Here is a 16,377-nt window from a genome sequence, read left to right as displayed (position 1 = left end):
CTCTTCCATTCTGACCACGGTTTTCGTTGGGGCGGGACGTGTTTTTCCACTTTGGTAACGGTACCCATGAGTGTCCGAAACCCGAAACACATGTCGGTGGGTTATAAATTGTTATTTGTCCTCGTCGCGTTGGGGATAATTTCTATAGTTTCGGGCAAAAGTGATTCTTTTGATTAGTTTTGATGAAATAATTCCTGAATTGATAGAATTTCAGAATAAGTGGGGGGAATTTAAAAATTAACGGAAATTTCAATTTCGTGAACAAAATTACCCTGGAATCAGCATAAATTTAAAATTCACGAAAAAATTTATCCCATGTAATCAGCGAAACCCATGAAATAGATATTTTTCGGATGTCTACGAAAATTCAGAATTAATTAACTAATTTCGGAATCAAAGAAAATTTATAATCCACGAAATAAGTAATTTCAGACTTAACAAAAGAAATTATTTCTGAATCAGTGTAATTTAGAATTATCGAAAGAATCAAAATAAATGAGAAAAAAAAATTGAGAATGAAAATACCAAATTAATGAATGAAAAAATTTCGGAATCAATGAAAATTTAGGAAAAATGAAAGAAATAACTCCAGAATAAATGAAAGAAGTGATTTCAGAATTAATGGAATGAATAATGGAAGAAAAATCCCTCTAGTACAAGAGTGCTGGATAGGCGGCCCACTTCATTGGTTTAAAAAGGTGTCGCGAGCCACTTTATTGAACTGGGAATGTGCCGCGGGCTATTCCAACAATCTGTATATGCCTGCGGACCACTTCATTGAAGTGACAATGCAACACAGGCCATTTAAGTGATCTGGAACAGCACAATAGGTCACTTATGTGATCTTGAACAGTGCCCTAGATACTTTGCGTGACCATGACAAAAGAAAAAAATCAATGTCTTTTGAGGTGTTCCATCGATTTAACGCTTTTAAAATGCGTAAGAGAAGTGTTAGTCCTCTAAATGTGAGTACGAAGCATGCTTAACACTTTAAATTTTTAGTTAATGGGAAATTAAAGTGTTACACATTATATCTTTTATATTTTTCTTACTGATAGAGCTTCACACGTGACCAAGATGATATTAATCAGCCAAGTATAAGGTGAGAAAATGATCAAATTGAGTGAGCTGGTGAGCAAGTCACTCATACGGTCACTTAATCGCTCACTCACTCAACACAGAGAATTCTTTCAACGCAGAATACCCGATAGTTTCATCAAAGGTCTTTTAATTCAAGTTATAACCACGACATTTTTTCGTCTCCATGGTCCATTATGTCCTTCATAAATGGATAAATAACGTGATCTATGACATCGCGAGAACAATGGCGTGTGTGATGACCGTCCACGGTAATGCAATGGAGTCATTAATTCCCTTCTTCCAAAGCTTTGCTAATGATCTTCAACTCATGTCAGATAGAAAATTTGCATATCTATGGTAAAAGGAGACGGGGGGAGGGGGGGCGAACTTAAAACTTTTTATCAGATTTGATGAGAACAAAAATTAACGCATAGTCATGCTCTTCAACCCCCCCCCCCATCTTACGAGGATGGTGTAAATCTAGTCCCAAAGAGTCATAACAAACGTTCCACAGAAGCAAACCTGACGTTGGGTTCACAATATACGCATATTCCGACATTAGTTAGAGGTTCCGTAGAGGAATATGGACGAGGTGCATGCGCGATTTAGTAGTAGTGGGCCCTAATATCCGGGGGAAATCGATCTTACAAACTTTTGGTACAATAAATTCACTAAAAAATGAGTATAAGGGCCTCTAAAGCCCAGTTCACGTGTGTAAGATTGGGGGGGGGGGTCGCTTTAGTGATAATTACCGGCATGGCAACTTTTTTTCCCATCATAGGGGGGAAAAAAAGGTGGGAGAGAAGCTCATCACACAAAAAAAAGCCCATCTTTCTTGGGGTGGATTGGTGGTCAACACCGACCTTCTCTCCCATAATCCTTTGCGCTGCGAAAACTACTGTAAGCTCCTTCGTCAGCCATCTTGATTCAACCATTGCATTCAACCCACGTAACCAATGACGACCTCCGGAAAGAAGAGGGGGGGAGATTACCGGCATAAACTAAACGTCATGTGAATGGTTTTTAGCTAAAATCCCCGTTACCGGGAACTTCCCGGGATATTTTATTGCACATGTGAACGGGGCTTATAAGGACTCCTGGTCTTGGGACCCACTTGAAGATGTGGAGGGGGCCAAGTCATCGTACCCGTTACTGTCATAATATAAGTGTGGGTGAAAAAATCGACGCCAACAATTCACCGCCACACATTTTCAAAAAAATTCGTCCATATATAAAATTCATCGATGGAGTGACATAGTGAGCGAATGGATGATCAAGTGAGTCAGAGAATCAGTAAGTGAGCAGACGAGCAAATGAGTGAGTGAGTGAGCAGGTTAGTAAATCAGTCAACATATGAGCAAGTGAGTGATTAGGTGAGAAAATGATCGATTGAGTGAGCAAGTCACTCATATAGTCACTGACTCACTCAATCGCTCATTCACTTGGTCACTCATACGGTCACTGACTGCACCCAATCGCTACCGAATGCGAAATCATTACAGGTGATCTGCTGCTTCCCGCATCACACGCCAAAGCAATCCTATGGAAGGATCTAATGAATAAATGGCAACAGAGGTGGGATGACAACACAGAGCCCGGTCGATCAACTCATAGCATCCTGCGACATGTAATGCCTCGGAACCATAAATGGTCGCGTGAGATGATTATGTTTGTAACGGGCCATGGTCCATTTCCGGCTAACCTTCATAGGTTCAAATCAATCCCCAGTGATAAATGCTCATGTTTGGCCATAGGCACGCCTCTTCACTACGCAACTCTATGCCCCAAGACAACGGCTTTCCACTTCAGAGAGCCAGCTGAACATCTGCGAATACCTTGGCTTGAGTGCATCCTGAAACGGGAAGATTCGAAAAGTAAAATACGTAAACTGGTCCGCTTTCTAGAGCAGCACCCTGAGGATATCAGAACTACAGTCCCGGAGCCAGAACCAGATAGAGAGCCACCTATACCAGTTAGGAGATCCACTAGACTACGACGTCAACTACACCCAGACAGCGATCTCGTACATCTGTTTAGAGAAGAGGAAGAAGAAGAGGAGCCTGAGTAGTCGAGAATAGTTTGATCCACGTTGGCTTATCGAAAAGCTGGATACAGGCAGCAATTACTGACGAATGTCTTTGGACCAAATCAAACCATACGGTGCAGCGATTAGATCAACCCAGCAGTAGATTGACAGCTTTCATTGATGTGATAGTTACTGATCCAATGAAAATCCCTGAAGAGAAGCAGATCACATTTTATCAAGAACTATTCCCGATTATGACGATTATTATGTGATTTATAAACCTGTGATTTACAATTGTGATTTATTTACAGAATCACCATTTTTCGATTACAAATTTTATACTTGTTTACTGGCGGGGTGCGTCATGGCACCTGCCCATGTATGTAATATATCTTTCTCAAGATCAATAAATGGTTAGGTTTCCCCGGAGGCACCCGAGTCCCCAGGGACAATGTGCTTATATCACTGAGTGTGACAGAGCCTGGGTGTCTCTCGGTTCCTATCACTATCACTATCTGTGAGTAGCCGGCCAGTGAACTGTTGGTGAATTTTCCTATCGGTGAATAGCGTGGCGGTGAACTGTTGTTGGTGAATTTCATTATCTGTGAATTGCGTGGAGGTGAACAGCCGTTGGTGAATTATCCGGCGGTGAATCGTTGGCGGTGAATTTTCGGCAAACCCATAATATTTACATCTCGCCAACAAAATCAACAAATTCAGAAGCGAGGAAAAAGCATCCACGATAAAAATGAATAGAAATCCTATTTTTTGTTTGCTATTCCTGTTTTGTGGGTCAGATTCGAGACGACGACCGTCAGTCGTAAAGAAACAAGGTTCCGGCGTATCCGCATTTACGATGTAAACAAGTTTCCCGAATGGCGCCTCGGATCCTCCAAACAAATCCCGGATTTCAAATGGATACCAAAAAAACCAAAACAAAAAATGACCCTGTTTTTGTTTCTTGTCCATTCAGTCATTTTATTTTTCGTAAATGGCACCGGGAGTCTCTTATTCTTTTTGATTACATTATAAACTAGAATCATTTAGGACGGGGTTTTTGTTGTTTTTTTGGTTTCCATGCATGTTGTTTACGCGGCCTATTGGCTGCGCAAACAACGTCCAAATGTCTTTTTTCATCCGTTGGCGCGTATAAAAATAAAATGTCGAGACACAGTTTTGTTATCTGATGTGGAAGTTGCTTTTTCCGTCGTCGTTTGTCAAGGGTAATGCAATTTTGTTTTGACATATTTTCAATGGAGAACGTTCTCTAGATACTTTCATCCCCTAAAAGAAGCCGGTTTTATCCGTACCTTCTACCGCCTCCCTGGAACTTTCCATCGCCCCCAAGAGGGCGTTAACGCCCACGTTGGGAATCATTGGTATATGGCGTTGGCATCAGCTACTCTGTCGCCTGCGTGCTCCGGTTTGAAAGGAAAATGAAGAGAAAATCGGCAAAAACGCACGGCGCACGACGCATTTGACCCCTCCAGAAGCGGCCGGCCAATCACGACCGACGTAAAGCGCTGTCCTGTCGTGAGCCGTATTGCGCTGTGTAGGAGAACAGTCATGCTTCTTTTCTTATTGGTGAGTGGACGGCGTGTCGCGCTGGGCGATTCACGTTGCGCGCGGGACAGAAAACCTGCTCCTAGGAAAAGCCGGCTTCAAGTCACCAACGTTGCGGCGGCGATCTGGGTCTGGAAGAATCCCGTGTCGTGTCACGTGCAATAAAATTTAGAGTAGGAATGATACAAAGTCTCAACAAGTATTCCAATGTCTTTTTTTTTTAATATCATATTCCAGTAGACAAATGGAAATTCACTCACAATTTGAAATATAGCTGGCAACACAAAAACTCACACACACAACACTATATAAGCACTCAGACTGTTAGGTATCCACATTTACACTTCCGGAATAACTCAATCTGTAGTAAATTGTCCATGGAGATGGACCGGAGTTGTGCTCGGTTTGAAAGAAAGAAAGTAGGAAAAAAAAAAGTGACCAAAATTAACTCAATATAGTGCGGCAATTGGGTTTACGGAAAATTCATCGCCGGGAAATTCACCGACCAGCAGTTCATCGACGGAAAACTCACCGACAACAGTTCGACAGGAAGCTACCGAGTCCGTGAGGGTGTGCGCGAGCGAAATAGTGAGCGAGTGAGCTACTGAGTCCGTGAGCAAGTGAGCTACTGAGTCCGTGAACAAGTGAGTAAGAGGTGAGTGAACAAGTGAGAGAGTGTGAGCTCACTCACACGGACTCGGTATCTCGCGTGCTCACCCACTCGCTCTCGGACTCAGTAGCTAGCTGAATCACTCACCCACTCGTCCACTCACTCTCTTCCTCAATCACTCACCCACTCGTCCACTCACTCTCTTCCTCACTCACCCGCTCACTCGCTCACGGATTCAGTAGCTCACTCACTCACTATTTCGCTCGCTGACACGGTAGCTTCGTGTCGAACTGTTGTCGGTGAATTTTCCTGGCGGTGAATTGCTGGTCGGTTAATTGTTGTCGGTGAATTTTCCGGACAAGCAGGAATAGATGCTATAACAACCTTCTAATTTGACAAAAAAAATAGCCACAGTAAATAGTTTAAATACTTTATCATTTGAAAAAAAAAATGGCAATATGATGGTAATACACAACCTCTTTTATTCAAAAAGTATAGCAGAGAGCTCCAGATTTTCATGCAGCCTTCTTATTCGAAAAATAGCTGGAATAGATGGTATCTTACAGTTTGTCAATTTGAATAAACAAACCAATGAATGGTCATAAAGCCCGTCAACACCACTATGCATTTCGAGGGGTACGCAAGCCTCCTACGCCTCTTTAGAGACACTTAACGCAACCTCTAATTCCTCGCTTTTCAAACTTTTTGCTCCATCACCCCGCCCCCCCTTCAAAATTTTTTCTCTCTCACCGCCCCCTAAGTCAAGCAAGCCCATAGGATCCTCTGTTATACCCGTAGCATCTATCGCCCCCCTGGACCATCGCCCACCAGGGGGCGATATTGTCCACTTTGGGGAAACACTGCTCTAATGTCTATCAAGAGGTGCGTACGACATGTTTCTTACGCAATTTCTAGAGGTACGCAACGCAGTTTCAAAAAAAAGGTACGCAGAACACGCCTTTCATGCACCTCTAGGTGTACGCATCGAAAGTCTTTCGCGCAGTTCTGGGGACACGAGCAACCGCTCGTAAAACGTTTCTACGAAAAGCGGGCGGATTAGCCAAAAAAACGCCTCTCACACATTTACAACGGCTTCGTAGAGATCTCCCACGATCATCTCATTTCGAAGGACGTACCAGAAACGTAAAAGGTTGGAAACCGCGATCTCCTTACCATGTTTCTCTCCGCATTATTAAACCAACGTGACATTAAAATAACAGTCGAATCCCGTTATAACGAACGCCAAGAGACCGGAGGAATCACTTAATGACTAGATAAGCAACAGGATATAAAAAGTGGGAGTTTTTCAAAAAATTTCAAAATTAAATTTTATTACAGTCGAATCCCGTTATAACGAATGCCAAGAGACCGGAGGAATCACTTCGTCGAAACGAAATTTCGTTACAAACGAATTCCAGGTTACCTAGCATTGTCCCTATGTAAAGTTATTTGGGGGGATTAAAAAAGTGTTCGTTAGAACGAGATTTTCGCTATAACGGTATTCGTTAAAACGAGATTCGCCTACACATAAAATTGCAAATGGAAGAAAGCATCTATCTCTCTAGCACAACGGTTCTCAAACTTTTTTACTCGCGAAGCCCTATCCAGTATATGATTTCTATGGGAGCGGAGCCCTGCGTGACCCAAGAAGGGCCCTTTTTGTACACAATTTTTGTGCCAAAACCTTGTGTGTGTAGGCCTCTTTCATTTATTTATCTATCAAATTTACAGATTTATATTATTTTCTCCTAGAGTAGTCGCGGGGAGGTGCACGCGGGAGCCCTTGGGGCTCCGCGGAGCACCGGTTGAGAGACCCCCAGCTCTATCATCATCGTAGCAAAAAAATTCTCTCCTCATATCAAAATAAAAAATGCATATAATAGTTACCTTCTCCCTCTTTCTCCATTAAATCAATCTCGAACGTAATAACGTACCTTGCTCTTTACTGTTTACTTCGAGAGAGATGTGTCTAGTAGTATATATAAGAGTAGTGTTATATAACTTTCCCCCCCCCCCACCTCGAACACTTCCACGAGAAAGTGTTATTTGTCTCGTCGCCAACGTCATAAACACTCGGAAGGGAAAAATTGAAGGGGAAAAAAAACTCTTCGGGAAAAACTTTTTTTCCCCCCGCTCGCGCCCCCGCCGGAATAACGCAAACCATCAAGAATAAATACGGGAGACGGGAAATATTTATCTTAAGTCACAGCAATGGCGGGCGGGGGCGAAAGGTATTGACTACTTACTTTCGCTAGTGTGTGTGTGGGGGGGGGGGAGAGAACTTTCTAGAACTCGAATTTAATAGATTTGTCACTTGTCTTGACTTCTTTTTCCCCCCTCCGGAAGAGGTAAAAAGTACTTTCCGTTTATACGTATGTATACGCTATACACGGATACCGCCAAAGAAAAAGCAATGAGAAATGTCCCGTTTTTTTTTATAGAAAAAAATAAATATAAGCCCCCCTATATTCCCCCCCCCCGCCCCACTCGAAATGGTGAGCGAGTCTCGAAACTCATCCTCGTGGTAATTGAGGGCTATACGTCTTTTTTTTTTTATACCAAAGGTTGAGAAAAGAATGTTCTAGAAATAGGAAAAGGGAGGGACAAGAATGGAGTTTTCAACTAGTTGGGTTTACGTTTATGTGTATGTATGTATATATACAGTCGAATCCCGTTTTAACGAATACCGCTGTAGAGAAAATCTCGTTTTAACGAACACGTTTGTCATCAAGATAAGATAAGTTTACGTAGGAACAATGCAAGAAAACCTGGAATTCCTTTATAACGAAATTTCATTGTAACTCCGGTCTCTTGGAGTTCGTTATTTACGAGCACATATTACACATGACAAAGGTGGTAAATCCGGTTATTATGCTTAATCGCCGGCCAGGGGCCATACCGTGCTGAAAAAACACCGGTTCTCGTCCGATCACCTAAGTTAAGCAGCATCGGGCGTGGTTAGTACTTGGGAGGGTGACCACCTGGGAACACCGCGTGCTGTTGGCTTCCCTTTTTTTCCCCCCTATGGGGATATATCCAGGGGGGTCATGGTTGGTTTCGGGTCATTTTGTAGAGTGGGAGCCATGTTCTGGTTTGGCGGTGGTGGTCATTTTGGTAAATTTCACGAAAGTTATCACTTTTACTGGCTTTTACTGATGTATAGTGCCCAAGCGTCGGTAGCAAGTTTGATAAATTTCCCTACATTAATCACTTTTACCGGCGATTATGCATAATACCCACAAGCGTGGTTTGATCATTTCTGTCGCATCACGGTCGTTTTCTGCACACGAGGGCTAATTAGACCGGTACCTACAATTTATTGCCGAATCCGAACGGCAGCCTTGCTATTACTCATCAAGAGGTTGGTGCGCTAACCTCTTGATGGGGATTCCCTGCGGTAGCAATATTTTTCTGTGGTCATATCGCCGTTTCTGAGTCAGGGAAGCTTCTGACAAGGACGAATCGGGTATCGAATTCGCGACACCTCTATACACATCCTTTTAATACTTCAGGCGGGTATCTTGTCTTATAGTGTATATTTTGTGTTTTAATGCATATTTTGGCATTTTTGAGTGCATATAATCCGGGCTTTATTTATTACACATAATAGTGTTGGAATAATATCATTTTCCCCCTTTTACTGTGTGTGTATTCATGTTCTTTCCCCATATACTCAGCGTTTCCCTCTTTTGGGGACTTTCCTTTTTCCCTCAACTTGACCACCGCTGTATGATAGTTATTCTCTTTGCTTCTATTTAATGTCGTTCGTCTGAGTAGACGCGTGTTTCGTTTCTCTCTCTCGTCGCCGTCTCTTTCCCTTCCACACTCTGCCCGCCCACAGGTTATGGGCCCAGAGGCGTATCTTTTGAGGCAGTATAAAGTTAAACTTCTGCTAATGTAAGAGAAACTTTTCAAGAAAGTCATCGAGGACGACAAGCCGGATCCAGGTGAAGCGAATAGATGGACCTTCGATCTAAGGGTACGTCCATAGTGAACCGCTTCTCGCTACTCGCTTCATCGCGGCTGAAAAAAGATCGTGAACACTCATTGGGGCGGCCATAGTGCGCCCGCCTACCTGCTTTTACCGGCTGAAACTGCTTTTACCCGCTTTAACCGGAATGAATTGTTATTTCTTTTTCTCGCTTGACCGGCTCACCGCTTGCACTTTAAAACGGATACTTTCCTGTAAGTCTTCGTTTTATAGTGGAATAGTAAATCGACGGAGTTGATTGACTAATTGTTGATTAATTATGACATAATAAAAGCAAAATCGTTAATCATCAAGTAATTAAGGAAAATTAACAATTATAGTGAATCCTATTGTGAGAATTAATTATTGTCAATACTAATCGTTAACTAGTTATGGCATAATATAAGCGAAATCGGTTATTAATTAAGAATCATTAATGATCATACTAAATCCAACGGAGTTTTTATGACGCCTAATTATTGTTAATACTAATCGTTAATTAGTTGACGTAATAAAAACGATATCGTTAATTAATCAAAATACCGTTGGATTTCATTTTAGCGTTAATTCGTTAATTAACTAATTAAGTTGATTAACTAATTAACGATAAAACGAAATCCAACGGATTTTGCCGTTAATTAACTAGTTATCGGCCAGTTTAGTTTCATCGTTATTAGTTGATTAGTTAATTATCGATCATGATTTAGTTTTATCATTAATATAAACTAATTAACGATAAAACTAAATCAAACGAAATTTTGTAACGATTAATTCTCGTTTTTCTAATCGAAAATTTGTTGTGGCACTAAAAGCGAAATCGCTGATTTATCATCAATTAATTAATTAACTATAATTAGCGATTACACTAAACCTATTGCAACTTCAAGGCGAGTCCTATTCATTTCATGTACATATTTTTTGTTGTCAACAAAAACACCATATATCCCCACGTGATAGCTCCATGATGCCAACTGCTCATGCAAGCAGACGCTCCCGCGAGCGGTGCACTATAACCACCACCGGCTAGAATCGCGCGAGATCATCTCGCCTTCTACAACTGCCGCGGTTTAAGCAATAAAGCGAGAAGCGGGAAGCGGTGCACTATGGACGTACCCTAAGGGAGGAAGCCGACAGCCAAGCTCAAGCCTACATCGGATTAACTGTCGAGGATGATCAGCTCATCCACATCCGTGATAGTAAATCCGCGAAGGACATGTGGATCGCCCTGAAGGAGTATCACGAGAAGAGCAAGCACCCTCACCAACAAGGTTCACCTCATGAGGACAATCTGTTCCCTGGGGCTAGAAGAAGGCGGAAATGTTCCCGAGCACGTAGTCCGCATGCAAGAACTTTTTCTGAAGCTGAGGGACCTCGGCGAGGAATCCTTATCGGATAAATGGAGTACCGCCATGCTACTCAGCAGCCTGCCGAGGAACTTCGACCCGATGATCACCGCATTGGAAACACGTGCTGAAACCGAGTTGACGTTCGCTGTTGTCCAGCAAAAGGTCATCGTCGAATACGAAAGAAGGCAGCAACAAACGGATCCAGGCAGTATCCTCACCGAAAGAATGATGAAACTCGGATCAAGCCACATCGACAAGAAAAACTCCATAAAGTGCTATTTTTGTAAGAAGCCCGGCCACGTCAAGAACAGATGCAGAAAATACGTAGAGTGGAAAAGGAATCATCCGGAGAAAACGTCCAGGAGCTCAAGTGAAAATAAAGTGAGCGCCGCTCAGCAAAAGGAAACCTTGCTTTCACTAGGCATACGGTCGGAAATGGGGATTCTGGTGCCACGTGAGTAATGATATCAAGTTTTTCACGTCGTTAGATAACTCGTATAAAGATAACATTGAAGTCGCAAACGGCGAAACAGTTCATGTGCTAGGCATAGGTTCCGGGAATATGCTATTGAAAAATTTAGACGGTACTGCGACAAAAGTGTTACTTTCGAATGTGTTGTATGCTCCTGATGTCGTCAGTAATCTGATATCCGTTCGTCAGCTAACATTGCATGATGCTTCCGTGAACTTTCATAGTGATTATTGTGAAATTCTTAAAGATGGAAAGCAGATCGGTATTGCTGACTCTGTCGGAAATCTGTACAGATCACGGTTTTGTGAGTTACATAAAGTAAATACAGTGACTGGACATAAAGAAAATTGCGTACACACATGTCATCGAAAAATGGGTCATAGAGATATAGAAACCATCAAGAAGATGCATGCCGAAGGACTTGTTCATGATTTGAAACTCATTGACTGTGGTATCAACATGTCCTGTGATACATGCATGAAAAAGGGAAACTTTCGAGACTACTATTTCCCACGAAATCCACGAGTGAGTCGAGCGCACCGTTAGATCTAATTCATACCGATGTGTGCGGCCTGATGCAAACGATCACACCAAGTGGAAAGCGGTATGTTGTCACATTCATCGACGACTATTCGAGATACACTCAAGTACATTTGTTGACACAAAAATCGGACGTATCCGATGCTCTAAAACGGTACCTGAATCTTGTTGAAAATAAATTCGGTCGAAAAGTAAAGGTGATTCGATCCGATCGAGGAGGACTGCTAACTACATTATGAATCGTGTTCTAACTCGAGTAAAGGACAAAACTCCTTACGAACTGTGGACGAACAGGAAGCCTACCATCAAGAACCTGCAAGTTTTTTGATCGCAGTGTTTCGTTCATGTACCAACAGAGAGGCGTCAAAAACTCGATAACACAGGAGTACAAATGATTTTCCTTGGGTACGACGAGGAGTCGAAAGCATATCGCTGCTACAACCAATTATCGAAAAAGGTCGTTATCAGTCGAGATGTCGGGTTCTGTGTAGAACATCAAGTAAGCGACAGCTTCGACGCCAGTAAAGATGATGTCCGTGAAACCGAACTTTCTGACTCCGTGGAAATAAAAACTCAGGAAGAAGAATCCGGAGACCCTACAGAGGAAGATCCTAGAGGTGACAGATCCCGAATTCGTGTTTCACAAAGGTCAACTAAAGGCATCCCGCCCAAGAAATTCGAAGTGATGAGAGAAGGTGACAACCATCGCAAGGAGAATTTCTCCGAGAAATTGACGGGTGAAGACAGCGATGATGAGGAACGTCCAACCTGCAATCGTATTCCTGACAGAAAGTACTTCAACGACGGCTTCATTGTGCATCAAGCCAGTTTGTGTGGTTGTGAAGATCCCGAAACATACCGACTCTATTAGGCAAAGCGCAAATTGAGCCGCGTGCAGCGTTCGCGACACGAAGCAGGGCAGCACTCTGTTTTGCAGCCAACGGAAATCAGAGGGACAGCGCAAATTGAGACACGAGGCGACACTACGCTAAACGCGTGTACGCGCGTACTCGTTGGCGCTGCTGTTGAGCCGCAGATTTTCGTGTCCCGCGCGCACGATTCTTCGTATTCGGTAGGGGTTTTTTTAAAAATTAAACCGTCATTTTGATAGAGTTCGCATTCTCTTATGAAAAATGTTGTTTAATATCAACGTTATTTACATATATTATCAATTATTTCTATAATTATTTCCTGAATTATTTTCTTTCTTTCTGAGTTTTTATTAAATATTATTGTTTTTTCCAAGGTTTTGACTTTTCATTAGCTCTAAATTTCATTATTTCAAAATTCATTATGGAGTTATTTTTCGGAATTCATTAATTTCCGAATTCATTATGGGATTCATTAATTTCGGGATTTTCATTGATACACGAAATTTTCACTAATTTTGTGATTCCCAATTTAAAAATTTGTCGTTAATTCTGAATTTTCATTAATTTTTAGAGAAAAGAAATCCACTTTATTTTTTTTTAATAGCCTACGAAATATTTTCCATTAAATTTCCGAATTCGGCTTTAATTCCGAATATTCATTAATTATATTTAATCGATCGATAGAGGAATAATTTTTCATTAAATCTGAAATTTAATTATTAATTTCACTAATTCTGGTGTTTCATTGATCTATTTTTCTTAAATATGAATTCCCAGCAGTTTTGGAGTTATTTATTAATTTTAAATTGTGATCAATCGTTTCATTTGTTTTAACTTTTCACAAGTTCCAAATTTTCATTCATTGTGGGATTAATTTCGGAATATTCACTTTTTCCAATTTCTGTTAATTATATAATAATCTTTAATTAGGTTTATTGTGTGATTCATTCTAAATTTTGAATTTTATATTTTCATCAATTTTCGTAAGCCCTGAATTTTCATTAAAATTTTTTTATCCGTCCTAAATTTATCTTAAGTTTTATCCATTTTTAATTTTGATTAATTAATGTAAAGTTTTCATTAATGTATGTACCTTTTCAGTTTTTTTAAGGAAAAATTCATCAGAAACATCTGAATTTTCAATGGTTTTTTTAATTATTCTCTAATTTTGAATTGTCATCAATCCTAATTTTTTATTTCTTTGTGTTCACGTTTTTATAAACGGTATTTTAATGCATATTTTTCAGCGCATTCCCGTATTTTCTTTCCAATTAATGTTGTCTTCATTAATGTCAACTTTAATTACCAATAATCCAGGCTCCGGGAGCCTCCCAAATGACAAGGTTCCAGTCTCCCGAAATTGTTTGTTTCCTTTTTAAAACGCTCGTTCTGCACTGGGAACGCGTTCCAATATGCGCATCCCCTCGCTACGCGTAGGGCGTGTTGACGTCATCGAACTCTGGTCCCGCCCACTCGCGAACGCTGCACGCGACTCAATTTGCGCTTAGCCTAAAGTCAACCGATCCGACGGATTCACAAAGAACTTGATATTGTGAAATTAAGAAATGTTATGTTTATTTACGGGCTCAAATGAAGTGGGGGGTTTTGGAATAATATCATTTTCCCCCCTTTTACTGTGTGTGCATTCACGTTCTTTACCCATATACGCATCGTTTCCTTCCACACTCTGCCCGCCCACAAATAGACCTATCTGGAATTTTTTTTTTTCCACATTTATCAAATTCACCAATTTTCGTGAGACTAGGATATTATGCATAATCACAGATAAAAGCCGATAAATTTCAAGTATTTATCAAACTTACAAAGGACGCTTGGGTATTGTGCATAATTACTGGTAAAAAATTGCTAAATTTATCAAACAGTTAACGGTTGGTAAGCACACGCATAATAACCAGTTATTACGTAAAATACTCGATTTATCACATTACCCCGACCCGGGGGGGCAATGGGGCCCGGGGATAGAATGTATATATATTTTACCGTAACATATACACTATCTAGGTACCGCCGAGGGAAAAAAAAAATAAAGAAATGCCATTTGGGGCATTTCTCATTTCTTTTGTGGCAAATATACATATAAGCCCCAAAATTTGTGACCAATATAAGCCCCAAAATTTGTGACCAATATAAGCCCCAAAATTTGTGACCAATATAAGCCCCAAAATTTGTGGCAAATATACATATAAGCTCCAAAATTTGTGGCAAATATACATATAAGCCCCAAAATTTGTGACCAATATAAGCCCCAAAATTTGTGGCAAATATACATATAAGCCCCAAAATTTGTGACAAATATACATATAAGCCCAGTGGCGGATTAAAGTCGGTCGGGGCCAAGGGCGCAAAAGGAAATATTGGGCCCCCTTAAATTAGAAAAAAAAGTGTGAAGTTTTGGTTTTTTGGAGGGGGGGGGGCCCTGAAGTTTTGGTTTTTTGCCCCCCCCCTTCCTTTAGAAGTCGGGGGCCCCCCGGGCGCACTCCCGGTGCGCCCACCGTTATATCTGCTCTTTTTGTATAAGCCCCAATTTTTATCAATTTTTTTTCCTCCACTCCAAATAGTGAGGCGAGTCTTGAAACTCATCCGAGAAGTGTAATTGAGGGCTATACGTCTTCCTTTTTTTTTTACATATTGGGGTAAAAACAGAATGTTCTAGAAATAGGAAGGGAGAAGACAAGAATGGAGTCTTCAACAACTACTCGGGTTGGGAAATAAGTAGGAGGAGGCGGGAAAAGAGTCCTCTCGTGTGTTTGTTATGGTCGTCATGGGCACACCGTCCACTACTGGGGGGGAAAGTGACCTCTATGTATGTGTGTGTGGAAGTTAGAAAAAGCCGATCATGACCGTCCCGACTCGCAATTCGTTGGATGAATTAATTAACTATGTACATACTCGGGATTACGTTTCTGCGTGATTTTGATTTGTTTAATTATGGGGGCAGGCGCGTCTAATTATGTGTGGGGTTGGAGTTATTTGTTATTAAAGGGAGAATTGTGTTCGTGCTAATTCGCGTGACTGGGTTTTCAGCGAATGGGGATGTTTGTTTTTTTCATTTACGGGGTTAATTAATGTTACGATTGTAGGTTGGGCGGTTTGAAGAGCTGTGGTTTTTTACGTAATTGGCGAATTCCTTGAGTAATTTTATGCCAAGTATTACTTGTCGCGATGCACGATGCATATGGCGTACTTCAAATTCATGCTTTACACCAGAGTTTGTTAACCTCGGAGCTCCGGGGATATAGAATGTATATATTTTTAACATGTAGATTGAAAAGCGGTAATCGGGAGCACCAAATTCCTGCTCGCGGGTTGTTAATGGTGTTGCCCGAGTTTTGTAAGGTGAATTGTTAATCTCGGACCAATGGTGCTCCGGTGATACAGTAATTATTTTTTTTGTTTTTGTTTTGATTGAGAAAATAAATGCTCCCTTCGGGGAACCCCCGTATGGCAAATCTCGGGTCGGGGTAAATAACTCATACCAGAGTTTGTTGCCTACCGTAAAAAAACATTTTATTGACCGTTAGTTCCAAATTTATTCAGATTCAACACTCGGAAAATAATTTCTGAAATTGTGCAGTAAAAGTAAAAACTTAGCCACTTATTTTTGACGCGTAAAATTTACACCGACGTACAGCAGGAAAATGAACGAATAATTTTTACCGAAAATTCATTTTTCTGCTGCACACCGGTTTGAAAACCAACGACCAATTGCCCCTGAAGAATTTTGGCAGATAGTTTCGTTTTTTCTTCTTCTTCTTCTGATAGCTCAGCTTTGTATTTCTACCATCATCATACCATATTGGACTGATCATTTTTATGTGGGTATAACCAGGTTGAAACTTATTTAGTACGCAAAGAATTGTAACAAATAGTTACGTTT

The 16,377-nt window shown here is 41.0% G+C and overlaps 1 protein-coding gene and 1 pseudogene across 1 annotated transcript in view; both read left to right on the top strand.

Moving 5' to 3' along the window:
- Positions 1-16,377, top strand: part of LOC149080850 (neurexin 1-like) — a 196,835-nt gene that overhangs the window by 128,351 nt on the left and 52,107 nt on the right. The window lies entirely within an intron of this gene.
- LOC149080851 (5S ribosomal RNA) lies at positions 8,165-8,285 on the top strand (annotated as a pseudogene).

The sequence above is a fragment of the Pholcus phalangioides genome, unplaced genomic scaffold (assembly GCF_987345545.1).
Source record: "Pholcus phalangioides strain wild (caught in Gottingen) unplaced genomic scaffold, Ppha-v1.0 ptg000010l_1, whole genome shotgun sequence".
Classification (NCBI taxonomy): Eukaryota; Metazoa; Arthropoda; class Arachnida; order Araneae; family Pholcidae; genus Pholcus; species Pholcus phalangioides.
This window is presented reverse-complemented; position numbering and strand designations above follow the sequence as displayed.